Below are 18,527 nucleotides of genomic sequence, written 5' to 3'. Positions count from 1 at the left end.
AAGCTGGCTTAACAAATAGTGTCCTTGTGTGGATGGGGACAGAGATTTATATAACAGCTAAGTGTGCCAATACGTTATCAACCGGATGTAAAGGATCATAAAGGTCTAAGTAATAAACGACATTGAAAGTATACCTTTATATAAGTCACTATTTTGGATAATATTCTTAGAACGAACTAAAATGAAAAAAAATCACCCTACAGTCTCCTGTGCTTGGCAGCAGAATTGTTAGTCAGCAAGAATGTGCAGAACTTTGTGAAAAATTGTTTTTTAGATAATTGCCTGTTGCAGACTGTCTAGAGGAACTCACATTTTATTTTTGGCATGTTGCATTAAACGGTAGCTTTTACATTTTAGGACTGATGTGTTGATTTATATATCCTCCCATCCTCTGGTGTACATCCAGTTTCCAAACTTGGATACTTCTGTTGAGTAACTAGAGTCAAAATTTTCAGTTCTCAGGTGGGAAGAGAAACTTTCTGAGATACTACCTATCCAGCTGAAAGGAAAAGTGGGAGTCGGCCTCTTCTCCCGGGCAACTAGTGATAGGACAAGAGGACACAGCCTCAAGCTTCGCCAGGGGAGGTTCAGGTTGGACATTAGGAAGAATTTCTTCTCGGAAAGGGTCATTAACCATTGGAAGGGGCTGCCCAGGGAGGTGGTGGAGTCACCATCTCTGGAGGTGTTTAAGAAAAGGCTGGACATGGCACTTAGTGCCCTGGTCTAGTTGACATGGTGGTGTCAGGGCAATGGTTGGACTCGATGATCCCAGAGGTCTCTTCCAACCTGGCTGATTCTGTGTGAAAATGGCAAGAGGATGAGTGTGATAGGTCTAAAAGTGTGTGTAGGAAAGGCTTTACACTCATTCCCACCTGGATTTTGGTGTGTATACCTTGGTATGGGTTGAAAATCCCTCTGAGCAACACACATGCACGTAGGAAAGGCCAGGAAACTTATCTAAAAGTTCAGGATCAAAATGCAAGTAGGGCTAAATTAAAACAGCAGCTTCTTGCTGGCATTGCCAGTCATTAGTGTCCTCAATACGTAGGAAATATCTCATGGGTCTTTTTGGATTATTAATGTTAGAAACTTCTTAGCAGTCTGTGTTGCAGCAGGACGTACAGGAAAGAGCACTTCCCACCTTTGGCTGTACAACTGTGCCTCCTGAAGCATGTTTTGAGAGGACTCTACCAGCTCATCTGTTGTACGACAGCGGCTGGCAATAGAGGGGATAGAAGTGTGCATCCACACCACAGACACTCGTGACTTTTTTTTAATTAGCAACCTTCTTTAATTTATATCTGAATTATGCACGTATGTAAAAACACCAGAGTCCTGGTGTTTATCTCCAACAGCCTTTTCTCTTTTTTTTTTTTGAATGGTGTGGCTGAATGGGATGAGGTTAATGGACTTTCTATCGTTTATTTGGGCTTAAAATAAAGTGAGTGTGTGTGTGCACGTGCATAAAAATATATAAACATCAAAAGCCCTCTGGAAGTCTGAAAGGCGAATTGTAAAAAATCTTCCCTGATCTTTGAAAATACAGGGTGTAGCATGGAGACAGAGTAACAGAAAGACACGTCTAGAAATGATGAAAGTCAGGGCTGGAATAATTCTTCAGATGGTTTCTGTTCATCGTGTTATCGCTGTACAACAGAGTGGTCTGCGGCTTTGAAGGCAAGTCAACCTTGCTCCTAGACGATCTCTTTTGAACTGCTGTTTGAGCTGGTAGGTACCTGACCCTGCTGGACAGGAGCGAGTAGATACCTTAAGACTGCTTGACTGCATGAAAGGGTAGAGAGCTCAGCTCAGGAAAACAGCTCCAAGAAAACGCTTGTGCAAAGGGATTTTAGAAAATAAGCTGCGTTGTGGCTAGGAAGCTTTTCGCTTAGGGGGACGTTGGTGGGGTTTTTAGAGCTTTCTGTAGATAGTCAGTCCAGCAGATAATACAGGTTGAGGGAAAAAAGGGTTCACACAGACCCTGGCACTGGTTAGTTTTGGGAGCAAGGGGAAATAGCTCAACAGCCCACAGATGTTACAGAACAGCTCAACGCTTTGGAAAATATGAAATGTCTGAATGTGAGGAATAAAGGGATGTTTTGCTAGCTACCATTTTGGCCACTTTCCTGCGGCTTCCCCTAGCACCAGACTGGACCTTGTGTTAAAGCTAATCACAAATGTTGTTTGGTTCAAAACCAGCTCTAGTAGATAATGCATTTTCTGCTTGTTTCTGAAAGTCGAAAAACTCCGTGATCAATCAGCTATGAGAATAAATTGATGGCAGCTCTGCCTGTCCTCAGTACAGATGGTTTGTTCTGCTTGTTCCCATCCCTTTGCCTTCTGTGTCTCACAGTTCTCAAGTTTGCTCCAGAAATTGCCTGTATTCAGTTGCATTGTATTTGAAGAAAAAAAAAAAGTTTTCAGAGAAGTTAGCAAGTGAAACTGGAGTGTGTGATGGTGGCCATAGCTGTGGCCTTTGCTGCCAGCGACAGCTGTGATTATATATGGGGCACATACATCCTAGCAAATGCTTCCTGTTTAAACCACACTCGTTTCAGCATGGACCAAATTTAGGATCTAAGCATGGTGACCATAGCACTCTCTAAATCTCTTGTTCCATCTTCTGCCATTTACTGTCTTTCTCAAATGCTCAGTGAGACTTTTTTCCCTAGTTGTTCTATGGAACAGCTTTGATTTTTCTCACTTTGTGGTTATTTTAAGCTTCAGAAAACAATAAGAATGTACTTTTCTTTTTTTTTTTCCCCCCTCTTTCCTCTGTGCTTTTATGAAAGCAGAATCTGTGTAGATAAAGCACAGTTGATCTGTTAGGGATTACTGTTTCTCGGTTATTCTTTTGCTCTTGCATATCATGCCTTTATGTAGAAGAATATTTAAAGGTGCCGTGTAGAACAGCGAGATGAAAGATTCTTTGTGCATTGAAGAATCCTGGTGTCACAGGAGTCCACCTGTTCTGCTGTAACTTTTTTTTTTTTTAAACTGAAGTTTATTTAAAGTGAGTTTTAGTGCTCATAAAAGCTGCTGGGTTTTGACAGCCTTCAAGATTGAAAGGCTGTCCCCACAGGTGGTGGCAGCAGCACTATGGCCTGGTATTCAGGGCACAGGAGTAGGAATCAGAAGATCCACGTTCTGTTCTCATCTTTATCACAGGTGACCTTGAGCCCAGTAGCATGTTGCTGAGGCTCGGTTTTCTGTGGAGAATATTACCCCAGTGCACGAGGACATTGTAAAGATTTGCTGCTCTCTTAGGAAATAAAAGACAAGGATAAAATCTTGCATCATCATCAAGCAACAGACCTCATCTCCAGTCTACCACCGATGAGAATAATTGGCAGTTTTCAGGAGAAGATATTACCAACAGCTCACTGAAAGTCTCAGGATCAGTGGAAATACTTTTATCTGTGTGAAATTGTCCAAGAGTAGCTAACCAAACCATACTGGTTTCATGGAGGTCCAAAAAGACTGTTTCTGTTGGTGTGTCCTACATGAAATCATAGTCATTTTTATGGAGAGTAGAGCTGGATCAGTCTAGAGGTCCATTTGATCTAGCATTGTGTGTCAGGTAGTGGTCAGTATCGGACAGTTAATGCACCTATCCAGCTTGCAAAGCTATTCCTCTGATTAAGTACAAGAGGAATTTTCTTTTTGACCCTATCAGGCTATCAGCTTAATTCCCAGAAGCTTCAGATTTAATTACCCATATCATTACCACAACATACATAGCTGCAGATTTTATTAATGACCATAAAATTATCAAATCCCCTTTAAAATGAATGCAGATTCCCAGCCAGAAGGTCCTTTCACCCATCAGCTCTAGCACAAGTGAATCCCACAGGCTGGTGCAGCACCTCTCATGTCCTTTTGTCAAACGCCGAACCTAAGCTCATCCATCTTTCTGCACCTAATTTCCTGCTAATTTACTAACCACTAGTAATACTCTTCACAGAATCACAGAATCAACCAGGTTGGAAGAGACCTCAGGGATCATCGAGTCCAATCATTGCCCTGACACCACCCTGTCAACTAGATCATGGCACTAAGTGCCATGTCCAGCCTTTTCTTAAACCCCTCCAGAGATGGTGACTCCACCACCTCCCTGGGCAGCCCCTTCCAATGGCTAATGACCCTTGCTGAGAAGAAATTCTTCCTAATGTCCAACCTGAACCTCCCCTGGCGAAGCTTGAGGCTGTGTCCTCTTGTCCTGTCGCTAGTTGCCCGGGAGAAGATGGATGGATGAAGAAGATGGATGGATCTTCTGCAGTTCTGTCACCAAACTCAGGTATTCTTGCCTCTAAAATGGTAGCTGAGCTGAAGTTTTGCTCGGAGCCCATTTTTATTTGTTTAGCAGGTGACCTTTACACCTCTCTGTTTCTGACTCCTTCTGCTCACTGAGTTGCTTTTGTTCCTATCCCGAAAATGTTCTTTAATCCATTTCAATTCCTTTTCCCTGCACGATGCTTTATGACTCTGTAAATCAATCTGAGTGGTACAAAATCAAATGCTTTCCTGAGATCCTGATAACTTATGTCCACTGTTTCGCTCTTGTCTAACCTAACGATTTGGTCATATAATAAAAAGGATTTCAGCAGATTTGTCAGGCATGACCTTCCTTTTATGAATCTGTACTGGATGTCCTCTACTAAATTATGCATTTCCAAATGTTCTGCAATTTTGGCTTTTATCAACACTTCCAATACATTCCCACAGCTGAAGCTGGATTTCCTGTTCTAAGAGAATTCAGCAGAACTCTGTCACAGCCCAAGAAAATTCATCAGTTTTTCAGAATTCTCCATAATAAAACTCCGTTTCCTACTTTTTGTCCTCATCTTCGTGGATTCTTGACATTGAAATTAGTATTCTGTTTTAGATAGCTCTGGGAGTACTGTGCTCTCAGGGAAGAACTGTCTCACCATTTGCACTTCAGGTTTGCACGTCACATGTGGACTGAGTTGCTGAGTCTCAGCCCAGTCACAGGTGAGAGGATGGACATGGCACTTAGTGCCATGGTCTAGTTGACCGGGTGGTGTCAGGGCAGCGGTTGGACTTGATGATCCCTGAGGTCTCTTCCAACCTGGTTGATTCTGTGATTCTGTGATTCTGTGATGTAGGCTGGTAGCTCCGAGTCTCAATTTGCTTCCAAGCTTCCTAAATAATTTCATTTGAGACTGGAGTTCACCTCTCTGTGCATCTGTTTATTTTTCTAACCTGCTTCCTAAAGAGTATTTTACGTTGCAGGCTCGCTTTGTGCTTTTGTCTGACTATTTACATGTGAGGGGGGAAGGGAAACTCCAAATCCTTCAAGTGTTCTTGCTTGAAGCCCTTATGCTTGTGCTTACACCTACTTTGAACGTATAGCTTGCCACTTGGGCTGTGCTTCCAAATACGGATTTCTCTTGGAGGTATGTTCTGACCCACCTACTTTGCACTGCAGATATATTTAGCTAAGTTTTGCCGTAATAGTCCTACGGTGCTGTCCCAAAGCTGTCACCTGCTCTTCTGCCTACCTCCTTCCCAGTTACCCTCCATGCGTCAAAAGCCACCTGCCAGAGTTCTGCATCTGTGGTCAAGGCTTTTTGCCGCTGACACGACTCTTTTTGGGTGATGGGTAGAGCACAGGGGCTGAACAGCCCTCGCTTCCCTGTGTGCTGTTGGCTGGGTGATGCAGCTTGTCTAAACTTGGGTTAATTACAGAATCACAGAATCAATCTGGTTGGAAGAGCCCTCTGGGATCATCGAGTCCAACCGTTGCCCTGACACCACCATGTCAACGAGACCATGGCACTAAGTGCCCTGTCCAGTCTTTTCTTAAACCCCTCCAGAGATGGTGACTCCACCACCTCCCTGGGCATTCCCATGTAGCAGCATTCCTCCATGTAGCAGCAAAGATCATGATTTCTAGGAGGAGCCCCCATAGTTATGAATGAGTCCAGCAGAACTGGAAACTTCCATAATCAAAGCCTCAAAGTAGGGGGGATTTTGGGTTTTTTTTAAGCAAAATGCACAAATGGGTGCATAGTCCTTGCCCCCAAGCCTGGCTTGTACAAGGCAAAGGTGCTGCTCAGCCTGGGCATGTTGAGAGCAGCACAGGAGGCTCCTGGAGTTGTATCACGATGCTGGAACAGACCATCTGGGGATCAGGTATATCTTAAGACCACGGGAATGGCTCTTTTTTGGCCTGGACCCAGCTTAGAGCGTACGTAGCACTAGGATACCGGTAGGTTATGTGTCTGCCCTGTATCTGCTGTTTATTGCAGGAGGAAATTGCCAAGTTAGAGGTACTTAAGTTACGACAAAATTACGGAAGACGCTGCATTTAATGGGCTGGCTTTTCTTTAGGAAGTCAGATTCTGCCTCCCTCCTCCAGTCTTCCTGTTAGATGTCATCAAAGATGGATTCCAAGTGCAAAAAAAAAACCAAGCAAACCTGCACTGAGTGAATCATTCCTACTAAATTTAAACCACTTATTATGGGGAGGGAAAAAAAAAAACGAAAAAAAACAACTCGGATTACAGGTTTAGCAAGCGTGAGCACATATTTCAGTGTGTATTGCTGTGTTTGTAATTGCCAAACTACTGATTTCTTGGAACTCTGCTATTAGCATTGTTAAGCAGTGTTCCAGACAGTCACTCTATAAATCCCTGTTAAGATGTTAAGTAGGAGAAGGCCTTTGCAAGAATAATGCTTAGCGGGTGAGTGATCTCCATCTGGGGCGTGCAGGCCAGGCTAAAGGGACAGGTAGGGGAAGTAACTGTGCTTGCTGTTAGGGTGTCCTGCACGTGGGTCAGGGCAATCCCAAGCACAAACACAGGCTGGGCGGAGAATGGATTGAGAGCAGCCCTGAGGAGAAGGACTTGGGGGTGATGGGTGACGAGAAGCTCACCATGAGCTGGCAACGTGCGCTGGCAGCCCAGAAAGCCAACCGTGTCCTGGGCTGCATCCCCAGCAGCGTGGCCAGCAGGGCGAGGGAGGGGATTCTGCCCCTCTGCTCCGCTCTCGGGAGACCCCCCCTGCAGTGCTGCGTCCAGCTCTGGGGCCCCCAACATAAGAAGGACATGGAGCTGTTGGAGTGAGTCCAGAGGAGGCCACGAAGATGCTCAGAGGGCTGGAGCCCCTCTGCTCTGGAGACAGGCTGAGAGAGTTGGGGCTGTTCAGCCTGGAGAAGAGAAGGCTCCAGGGAGACCTTCTAGCACCTTCCAGTACCTGAAGGGGCTACAGGAAAGCAGGAGAGGGGCTTTTTACAAGGGCATGGGAGTGACAGGATGAGGGGGAACGGTTTTAAACTGAAAGAGGGGAGATTGAGATGAGATACTAGGAAGAAATTCTTTGCTCTGAGGGTGGTGAGACCCTGGCTCAGGTTGCCCAGAGAAGCTGTGGCTGCCCCCTCCCTGGCGGTGTTCAAGGCCAGGTTGGATGGGGCTTGGAGCAACCTGGTCTGGTGGAAGGTGTCCCTGCTCATGGCAGGGGGGCTGGAACTATATGATCTTTAAGGTCCCTTCCAACCCAAACCATTCTGATTTCTATGATGTCCTGCTAGAGCATCCAGTTGATGTTTGCTGGAATGTTGTTGCCGCTTCTAATAGGTGCTTAGGAATTTTTTGATATTTTATTTCTTTATTTGGACAGAAATGTAAGAGACTGCATGAGGTTTCTGTACAGGGTGTACTTCTAGCAGTAAGGCCTATAGTTTACTGATCTCTTACTCTCTTCGTATGCTGTTCAGGCAATAAGCAACCACGTGAAAAACAGTTCAAACGAACAAACAAATGTCCTTTTCATGGACAGATACTGTTGTATTTCAAGTGTAGTATTCCAAATAATGAAGTGCCTCAAACCCTGGAATTATGAAAGCATGTTGCTAAATGTCCCCTTTTTAAATTTTATTTTCATAACACCAGTATAACCAGAACATTTTCATCCCTGCTAGGCTGCTGACCGAAGCAATCTCTGTGTCTTCTAAACTAGTCAGTGGGTAGAAATAAGATGGAGTGTCTCGAGAATAAATCTGCCAGAGTACAGCTTTACCTTGGACAAAAAAAAAGCTTGTTGTCTTTCACTTGCATCTGCTGAACCATGTACCTCTGCAGGGGTGAGAGAGCCCCACAGGCTTTCTGGCAAAGCATGTGAAAAAGAAAACTTGGATTGAACTGTTTGCTTGACATGGAGAATACCTTCAGAGGTGGCCCTGGTGAAAGTCTGGGTCATCAGAGGGGAAAGCAGAAAAGGAGGGTGGAGCCACAGCTCAGTATTTTAAGCACAACCAGTTGCCAAGGGCATGGGATGGAGGGGCAAGGAGACTTGTTTGATCTGCTGCTGCCGTGAGGACACATCTGCAGATCCCAGCCCGGTTCCAGCATCGCTGGCGGACATGCAGGTTCTCTGATAACTAATGGTATTCTGAAGTGACCAACAGATGGGTGCCCTGGGTGCCCTATGACTGTCCGTCAAACCTCCCTTCAGTTGTAAGGCAGAGGGCAGACGTCAGCGAGACTGCCATGCTTGTAGTCTCCTTTCATGGCACAATTTTATGCAGACTTGTTTGGAGATGGAAAAGGGTTGCATGCTTATTTTGTTACAAGTAACTGAGAGCTCGCAGAGCTGTTCAGAACACCATTTAATGTTTTGTGAAGTTCCTAACAAGTTTATTCTTTGTACAGCATGTTATCAGATTACTGTTTGGGAAAAGGGGATGATGATCTTAAATCCAAAACCTGTTGTTAAAAAGATTATACTTCTCTTAAATTTTATGCAATAAATTTGCAATTGCGAAGTGATACCACATTCCTCTTAATACTTTTCTGTTCCGTACAGCAACACAAAAATAAAGGATCATAAGGCATTACTTGTCTCTTCCATGCTTGTTCCTGGTACTAGTGATGAGAGATACACTTCTACTTTCTTAGGTCAGCACCTGGGCATAGGTTCTTCAGCTCACTTCAGCTGAATACGCATGTGTCTTGCATTGAGCACCTTTGCATTCACATAGGATTGTGTAGTAGCCATTTTCTGTGCCTGCCAAGGATTTGCAGTATCCCTGTGTTGCCGTTAGTGTCCCTCTGTCAAGTAGCCTGATGGCAAGTACGATTTCTGGAATTCTGCTAAAGAAGGTTTGGTGGCATCTACTAAGGTGCGTAGGGGTCCCCTGAAGAGTGGTGGATGAAGGAAGGTCTTTGCCTGTCCAGCCAGATGAACGGTCCTTTTTCCTGGGGCTGTTGTACGTTTTTGCAGTACCTCCTGTTTTCGTGCTCTTGAACTTGCCTGTCACTGGCCGTGACCTGCTTAGCAGCTAAGCATGAGTCTTCATGGTGGACATGTTCATGGTGGACATTCATTTTCCCTGCCTGTGTCAGGGGGGTTGGAACTAGATGATCTTTAAGGTCCCTTTCAACCCAAACCAGTCTGTGATTCTATGATTTGTATACTCTTTGGGACAAGCAAGCTGCAGGTCTGAGTGGAACTGACAGCCAAAGGGGAAGGCCTGTCTTTAAAAGACTACACTTATTTTAAGTACAATATCTAAACCTGCACAGCTGCAGGATGAAAAGCCAAGCGCTGTAAGCACCGATTCTAGTAGCCTTGGTTAGTTGTTCCCTAGACATCAAGAAAACTAGTATTTTTTCTGATCTTTGTATGTCCTGTTACTGGCACGCTGAGATTAGGTTATCAAAGCTTTATGTATGAGATGGATGTTCTGAAGGCACTGCTGACCATCTCGGACCTGCAGGCTGCTGTGCTGCTGCTGTTGCTGGTTTTCCCTCAGTTGGGTGCCTCTTGCCATGTGTGGTGTGCCGGGCAACTGTGTCAGGTTGTTCTCCAACATGAGTGAGCTCTCCACTGAGACCTGGAAGCTAAAATAGCAATAGTTTCTTTCTTGTTCCTAGTGTGCATTGTTGGGCATAGTGAGCCAGCAGTGTGCCCAGGTGGCCAAGAAGGCCAATGGCATCCTGGCCTCTATTAAGAATAGTGTAGCCAGCCGGTCTGGGGAAGTGATCGTCCCTCTGTACTCGGCACTGGTGAGGCCACACCTTGAATCCTGTGTCCAGTTGTGGGCCCTGCACTTCAAGAAAGATGTTGAGGTGTTGGAGCGAGTCCAGAGGAGGGCCACCAAGCTGGTGAAGGTTCTGGAGGGTCTGACCTATGAGGAATAGCTGAGGGAGCTGGGGGTGTTTAGCCTGGAGAAGACGAGGCTCAAAGGTGACCTTAGTGCAGTCTACAACTACCTGAAGGGAGGTTGTAGTGGAGTGGGAGTCGGCCTCTTCTCCCAGGCAACTAGCGATAGGACAAGAGGACACAGCCTCAAGCTTGGCCAGGGGAGGGTCAGGTTGGACATTAGGAAACATTTCTTCTCAGCAAGGGTCATTAGCCATTGGAAGGTGCTGCCCAGGGAGGTGGTGGAGTCACCATCTCTGGATGTGTTTAAGAAAAGCCTGGACATGGCACTTAGTGCCCTGGTCTAGTTGACAGGGTGGTGTCAGGGCAATGGTTGGACTCGATCATCCCAGAGGGCTCTTCCAACCTGATCGATTCTGTGATTCTGTGTGGTTCTGTCTGCATTCCTGTTGCACCCAAATTGCAGTCAAACAGGGTAAGTCAGTCCTCTGTGTCAAAACCGATACTTGGTGCTAGCCAGACTAGAGAGATGGCAAATGTGGGGCACTTTGGGAGGTCAAGTTCTTCCACAGCATACTGAGTAGTAATTCATTTGAGCAGTTCCAGTTGGTGAGAAATGTAGCTACGGCATTATTATGGTCATAACCACACAGGTATGGACTGCACGTGAGCATGCCTGAATAGACTTAGTAAGCCGAGGTGCTCCCATCTAACAATATTTGGCAATGGAGGTGTGCTCACAGTGTGCAGACATTATGCTTGGCAATATAGAATCTCATTTGAGTTGGCATATGCAGTGCTACTGTGTCACTGTATTCCTAGCTAAAAACTGTCAAGGTAATTAGTGTTAATTGGGATCTTTTTTTGAATGAGCCTCTCATTTATTGTATGTTTGGCCCAGGCTTGGACTCAGGATTTGGCAATCTCCCATGTGCAGTTTTGTCCCGATTAACGTATACGCCTTACAGTGTACATCTCCACTGAGTTCAAGGTATAATCCCTGCTGTTGGCGTGTAACTGCTTGAAATCTTCATTGTACTTCAGGGCATGTCTTGCCCATCGTAGCTCTGTAGGACTTAGCTGGGCTGGGACTGCTTCTTCAACTCACTGCTCTTGCTTGTGGTCTTCTGACATACAGTTACTAATTTTGTGACAGCTTCTGCTCTGTTGCAGTGCAGCATCAAACGTTTTGAACTGAACCACTCAGCTGAGAGTTATCATCTCAGCAAGGGTCATTAGCCATTGGAAGGGGCTGCCCAGGGAGGTGGTGGAGTCACCATCTCCGGAGGTGTTTAAGAAAAGCCTGGACATGGCACTTAGTGCCATGGTCTAGTTGACGTGGTGGTGTCAGGGCAATGGTTGGACTCGATGATCCCTGAGGTCTCTTCCAACCTGGTTGATTCTGTGATTCTGTGATCTCCTTAAATTCTCTCTCACGTGTGAATGACCATCTCGCTCTTCCTCATCCGTTTCAGTGCTCAAGCTGATCTAAGTGGATGAAGATAACCTATTTGATCATTAAGGAAGTGGTCTTTGTAGCAGCCGTTGGCTATCGCTATTAGCCATGAGTTCATGTGCCTTGCTGTCAGTCTTCCGCTGTCAAGATTCGCTTGTAATTTTAGCCAGAAAAGCTAATTCATGTCTGGCCTTTGGTTCCAGGCAAATTTTTAGACATGATTGGAGGGGACAACATACTGAAATTCAGGAGATACAACAGTGTAGGTGCTTGGTACATTAAGACCTGAGGCTCATTTGTAAGCAATAATGAAAATATAACCCGGGGTTCCCTGCTGGAACGTGTCTGCAGACATACCTTGATGACAGCGTTTCATTTTCCAGCTGCCATTAAGGACAAAGCAGTACTAAATTGTGTCCTTTTACCGGCACTGCGTTGCCTTTTGTGTGTGTCTGGGACTTCTGGAGTAACTTGGGGTCCTCTCCAGTGAAATACAGATGAACTTTCTCTACCTTCTGCAAGCCTTGGGTGAGTTTGGGAAACTGATTTTGTGACCTCAGGCTTTCTGTAGAAAGGATCCGTTGCTAGTCTGCTTCAAAGTGGAGCCTGGCCTCCGGCTTGCATTCTAGGCACTTCCACTATATTTGGGTAAGGAGGTTTCTTTTGCTTGGGGTTGGAGAGGGAGAAGAAGAGAGAAACAATTTGAACTGCAATCCTTAGCTCATTCTTCTGTGGAGATCTACTGTAGGGCATGTTGTGGAAACAATTATTTACTTGGTTGCTTTTTTAAGTTTGCCAACTGCGGCTTTGTCATAAGATTGAGGCGTGTGTTTTCTGAAGGGGAAAAGGCTTGTTGTGGTGGTTTCCTTTGAGTTAAAGAGTTCTGAGGAAGAAGAGGATCCCATCAGAAAATTTTTGCTGTAAGCTCTGCAAGATGCTTCTGTATTCCCTCACCATAATTCCAAAATATGGCATTCTCCTGGGTTGCACTGTAAAGGGTTTGGTAAACCAACACAGTCACAATAAGACTGAAAACAGCATTGGTTGGAGGTAACTTCTGAGCAGTTTCTTCAAGAATTTTTTGTGTTCGTGGAAAGTGTGCTCTCTTGCTCCCTTTGGGCTCCTTTGATTCACTGGCACAGGTTTCCCACAGAGGTGGTGGAGTCTCCAATCTTGGAGATACTCAGAAGCCATGTGGACATGGTCTGGGGCAACCAGCTCTGGGTGGCAGGAGTTTGGACAAAATGACCTCCAGAGATCACAGAATCACAGAATCAATCAGGTTGGAAGAGCCCTCTGGGATCATCGAGTCCAACCATTGCCCTGACACCACCATGTCAACTAGACCATGGCACTAAGTGCCATGTCCAGACTTTTTTTAAACACATCCGGGTCCCTCCCAACCTTAACTGTTCTTTGAATCTGTGATTAGAAGGTCACAACCTGTCCCTTAAGGTAAGGTCTCTGCTGTAGCAATTCATGCCTTGTTACCTTGCAATGAGCCAACGTCCTTCTTGCAAACATGGATTCAAGGTAACCCAGAAGCTGCAGCAGATGCAGTGACTGCGTTGCTTGTTTAGCAATGATTCTTGACAAGAGCTTGTTGCGCACCTTCTTGAGGGTCTTCACAAGACCATGCTCCAAGGTACAGATCAATGTACTAACTTAAAGTAGTGATCTTTAAATAACTTGGAGCCTGGAGACTTAAGAAACAACTCTTCTCTTCATGTTGCTGTACAGTGACTGCGTGAAAACTGGTTGCTGCACGTCGCCAAACCACAGTGCGAGCTCAGGAGGTGGCAGTTCTTAGGCAAGGTTCTTAACCTTGCTTTCCAGGGCACAAATGTAACACATCCTCAAGTCATATGGCAGAGGATTTTATTTTTTTTTTTCCTAATAGGCCTATTTTAGGAAAATGGGCTAGAGAGTCCTAGATTAGCTTTAATATTTTGGACACTAGTCCTACTTTCGTGCATGCACCCAGATGAATTTATCTTTAGGTTTTGCTACAAATGCAGTACCTGGAGTTTGAAAAGCACTGGATAAACAAGAGCCTGTCTGGACATCTCCCAAGAATAAAGGACTCTAAGGTAGCAAAGAACGGCTTAACAGAAGCTACTGTCTGCAGTCTGAAGCCAGACGTATTCAAACTAGAATTCGGCTCCAAATTTGTAATGGAGAGAGTGATTAACCACTGGAATGAAGTAGAATGGATGGATCCTTGGTCTCTTGCTGTTTTTGAGGCAAGATATCTTCTGGATGTAAGTTAAGCCAGGTAACAGGTTTGGTTTACTTTACGCTGGCCTCGGTGTAGAGAAGGTGAAGCGGGTGAAGTGTAACAACCTGTGTTTATGGACACGTGCATACATGCATGTGCGCACACACGCAGTCCAGCCAGAAGACCTGACGATTCCTACAGACCTTAAGCTGTACATTAAGTAAAAGACTGGAATTTTGAATTTTTTTGTTATTTCTAGGAGAGGATTGGTGCGTAATTATGCATAGGGTTGGGAATCTGCCTTTATTGTGAATTCGCTGGTAGAATTTCACAGAATCACAGAATCAACCAAGTTGGAAGAGACCTCTGGGATCATCGAGTCCAACCATTGCCCTGACACCACCCTGTCAACTAGACCATGGCACTAAGTGCCATGTCCAGTCTTTTCTTAAACCCCTCCAGAGATGGTGACTCCACCACCTCCCTGGGCAGCCCCTTCCAATGGCTAATGACCCTTGCTGAGAAGAAATGCTTCCTAATGTCCAACCTGACCCTCCCCTGGCGAAGCTTGAGGCTGTGTCCTCTTGTCCTATCACTAGCTGCCTGGGAGAAGAGGCCGACTCCCACTTCACTACACCCTCCCTTCAGGTAGTTGTAGACTGCAATAAGGTCACCTCTGAGCCTCCTCTTCTCCAGGCTAAACACCCCCAGCTCCCTCAGCTGTTCCTCGGAGGTCAGACCCTCCAGACGCTTCACCAGCTTGATCGCCCTCCTCTGCACTCGCTCCAACACCTCAACATCTTTCTTGAAGTGCGGGGCCCACTTTTTTTTTTGCACTTTTTCATCACCATCCAACGCACCAGGTTTATCAGCAAGCTGAAATTTGGTTCTTCTGCATTTCAACAGCAGGGTTGGTAACAGTCCTCTGGCAGTAGTGGGGCCTGTGTCCCCAGGCAGATACCACGTTCAGCCACTGATGCCGTCCTGTGTGGCTTTAAGCCAAGAATTTAGCCCCTCTGTTCACGTTTGACTTCTGACAATATGGTGATGTTTCTCTTCCCCAAGGACAAAAGCTTTTAATTTGTTATTTATAAAGCTCTTTTTAAGAACTGACCAAGGAAGGTATTAGCGAATTACAAAGTGGTGGCATTATTTTTTACTATGTGACTCACTCTCAAATTAAAAGGGAAAATGAATTTCTCTTCCAAGTAAGTGATATCAGCCTCATCTTTACCAAGTGATTTCCTCCTTGCCTCTGCAGGGTGTTGTGGATCAGGGTGAACTATACTTCGAAACATTTAATTGCATACAGTGAGAAATGAGGAAAACTGAAGTGGATCCCAAGAATGTATTAAAAATCTGAACTAAAATGAGAATGATTTCATGTCAAGTGAGACAAATGCAGAGTTGATACTCCAATGCTTCACACTTCCACTTGTCCTTGGCACTGAGAAAATGAGATTTTTAATATCTGAAAAACAGATTGCCATGAAGACTCATCCATTGTAAATTTAAGCTGCCTTTATAGCAACTTAAGCTGGGGACAAGATTGTTCATTACATCTGATTCTACAACTGTGGCCAAGGTTTCCATATTAATATTGAATTTTTTCTTTTATTGTCTGTACCAGAAATAGGAAGGGGAGCTGGGAGTGTTTTCCCCGCGGTAGCAGATAATTTATTTAATGAATAATGCGAAAAGGGCAAAGGTTTGTGAGTTCTTACTTGCATGTCAGCTGTAGATTGTGGTGACACCTGATTTTGCTGCTGTGATCAGACCAGGTTTGCTGCCTCAGTTTATGCTAAAAGGAGACTGAGGGAAAGAGGGATATTGATTCGTGATTTCAGAATCATTGGTGGTGGAAGTTATGTTGTTCGAGGCTGAACTTTTTTTGGCTAAAATTATAGGCGAGGGGTTAGTTGTTTCCCATCTGATGTGCCCTTAAATTACAAAAAAACATTTAAGCAACCTCTACATGTGCGTGGGGGCAGGGAAGGTATTTCTGTGCCACTGAACTTTAGACCAGCGTTGAGTCAAAGACTATTTGTAACCCTTTTCAATAGCAGCCGTTCTGTGCTGGCGTCGGCCGTAGGAAGCACTCGCTTCCTCTCCTTTCTGTGTGACTGCATTTGCTTTCACGAGCCCAGCTACCGAGGCAGACCCGAGGACTCCCCGCCCTGCCTTACTGCTTGGCTCTGTCTGTGACAGTCTGCGATGGCGTTCAGGCTGCAATAGTGCTGCCTCAACCTTTACCAGAGCAAAAATTGAGAATTCCTCTTATTTTCTCATGAACTCTCTCCTGTTTATTTCTGCTGAAATGCTGTCATCCTCTGTCTGTGCTCACAGATCCGGAGTCTCTTGGAAAAGTTCCTTCATCCTCCTCTGTTCACATCCCAAATTTGGGCTAGATCCTAATGGCTCTTCATTTATAACATCTGAGGTCTGTACCATTTTTTTCTCTTCCATTAGTATCACCAATATCATTGTTTTGCCTTTTTCATCTCACACCTGAGTTACTGCAGCCTTTTCTTTGGCTATCTCATCTCCTCGTGTTCCAGTTTTAATACTGCATCTCATGATGATGGAAGGTGATCTTTACTTTCCTTTGTGGGTTTTGTTCTTTGCTTGTTCCACCCTCCTCACCCTGGAAGCAAATCTTTCTCTGAGGAATCCAGTTCTCTATCATTAGCCTCTCTGACCTTCAGAAAGTTTGTATATATTTAAGTCTGATTTGTTCCTCTTTGGAAAACAAAACAGCTCTCCGTATTAAACTCACAATTTGGCAATAAGTCAACAACATGATCTCATATTTTTTGTGACTGCTTCAGGGAAAATGTTATAAATGCAGTTAAGAGATTTAACAGAGAAGCGTTTTGGTATAGAACTATCTTTAAAAGGTTTGGGGTGGCTCACTGCAAGGGACCTGTGTGTTTGTCTTTTCCATCCATCAGTACTTTGGTGTCACAGTTTTTCTCCCAGGCTACAGTACATGACCTGTGGTCTGCTGGGACCACTCATCTTGTCTGCAACCTTGCTCTTGGCGACCTCCATTCCCGGAGATGAAAAAGGCAAGTCAAGACCTAGATGTGGGCCAGATGACTTGTTTTGGAAATGAGAGCAGCTGGCTTTAGTGCCTTCCTCCCCGAAAACACCCAGCGCTTTCCTTTGCCACATCTGGGTGGGAGCAATCATGTGGGAACAGGCTCAAAACCCCTGGGAAAGCTGATGGCCAGAAGCTGACTGCTGCTACTTCTGGAAAAGGTCATTCAGCCCAGCCTTTTGCCCTGAGAGTTCCTAAGTTTTTTCACGAAGGAGAAATTGAAAAAAGCCACGTAAACGATGGCATAGAAGGAGAGGAGAAGAGAGGAGAAGAAGAGGCTCAGAGGTGACCTTATTGCAGTCTACAACTACCTGAAGGGAGGTTGTAGCAGAGTGGGAGTCGGCCTCTTCTCCCAGGCAACTAGCGATAGGACAAGAGGACACAGCCTCAAGCTTGGCCAGGGGAGGTTCAGGTTGGACATTAGGAAGCATTTCTTCTCAGCAAGGGTCATTAGCCATTGGAAGGGGCTGCCCAGGGAGGTGGTGGAGTCACCATCTCTGGAGGTGTTTAAGAAAAGACTGGACATGGCCCTTAGTGCCCTGGTCTAGTTGACATGGTGGTGTCAGGGCAACGGTTGGACTCGATGATCCCAGAGGTCTCTTCCAACCTGGCTGATTCTGTGATTCTGTGATAGTCTGTGTGTGCCCAGTGGACTCCGTCTGGAATAAGTGCGGTTCTTCCCCAAAGCCTGTAGCAGCTGTGACAGGGGAAGAGTCATGCTATAGCATCTGGACCGCTGTTAACCACCCGGGAGAGCCAAGATGTGTCTGTCCACAAGGCTTGGTTGCTGATATTACAGACATCTCTTTATGGAGCAGAGTAAATCATCCCATGCAAATCCCTGTGCTGCTCTACCCACTTGTTTTCTATTCCAGCTCACATTCGCCCATAGCCTGAAGTATAAATATTCTCTCTAGTTCCTTCTGCATCTGCCTGGATATAATATCCTGCCTTTCTCTTTCCCTTTGGTTAATAGTCTGACTTTTGAAGCGCTTTCAGTCCGTGTTAGTTTGTGGAGAAAGACATCAGTGGTGATAGCTAAAGAAAATTCTATTAGGTCATTCCTTTTCAGAACATAGTACCTGTCTTCTAAGCTCTTTGCGGATGTTAGCCAAATAATCCTTTTAATAGCTTTTGTGAGTTAAAAGGGTAGGTAACTGTCATAAGGCTAAATGATTCCATAGATTAATTTACTTGTGGCCAAAAGAAATCAATTGTAATTTAAATTTTTGTCTCTGGACTGATTATACTACCAGACATCAACTTTCTCCTTAGGAATCTACCATGTGCATTGAAATACGTGTCTGTGGTTATATATGGGTCTGGATTAGCTACAGATTATCGAGAGGAACGTGATTGAAAATTTCTAGTTTTTACCTGTGGGCGTGCACAAGCTGAGAACACTCAGCTGGTTGGCCTTGTTTAGGTCTGTAAAGTATCCATTTATAACTTGAGTCGTTATAATTCGTAGGATATTTCGATGTAAAAGACAATTTACCAGACTCTAAGACAGTGGGTCTGTTGCAAACCATGTCAAAGCTGTCACTGAAGACAAAGGGAAGAAAGAGGGTGAGGCTTTAACGATCTATTTAAAAAATAAAAACTGAAAGATGATGTAAGAAAAGTCA

The 18,527-nt window shown here is 45.0% G+C and overlaps 1 protein-coding gene across 14 annotated transcripts in view; it reads left to right on the top strand.

Moving 5' to 3' along the window:
• The window catches only part of HMBOX1 (homeobox containing 1), a 123,721-nt gene that overhangs the window by 34,956 nt on the left and 70,238 nt on the right, over positions 1-18,527 (top strand). Inside the window, exon 1 of one of the 14 annotated variants that reach the window (XM_068399174.1) lies at positions 16,153-16,239. The exons of the other annotated variants lie outside the window; for them this stretch is intronic. The gene's annotated coding sequence lies outside the window, so the exon portion shown is untranslated. Of the gene's footprint in view, positions 1-16,152; positions 16,240-18,527 lie in introns of those variants that run through there. 14 annotated transcript variants of the gene reach the window in all.

This window comes from Nyctibius grandis, chromosome 1, assembly GCF_013368605.1.
Source record: "Nyctibius grandis isolate bNycGra1 chromosome 1, bNycGra1.pri, whole genome shotgun sequence".
Classification (NCBI taxonomy): Eukaryota; Metazoa; Chordata; class Aves; order Nyctibiiformes; family Nyctibiidae; genus Nyctibius; species Nyctibius grandis.
Note: the sequence above shows the minus strand (reverse complement) of the source record. Positions and strands in the feature narration are given on the sequence as shown.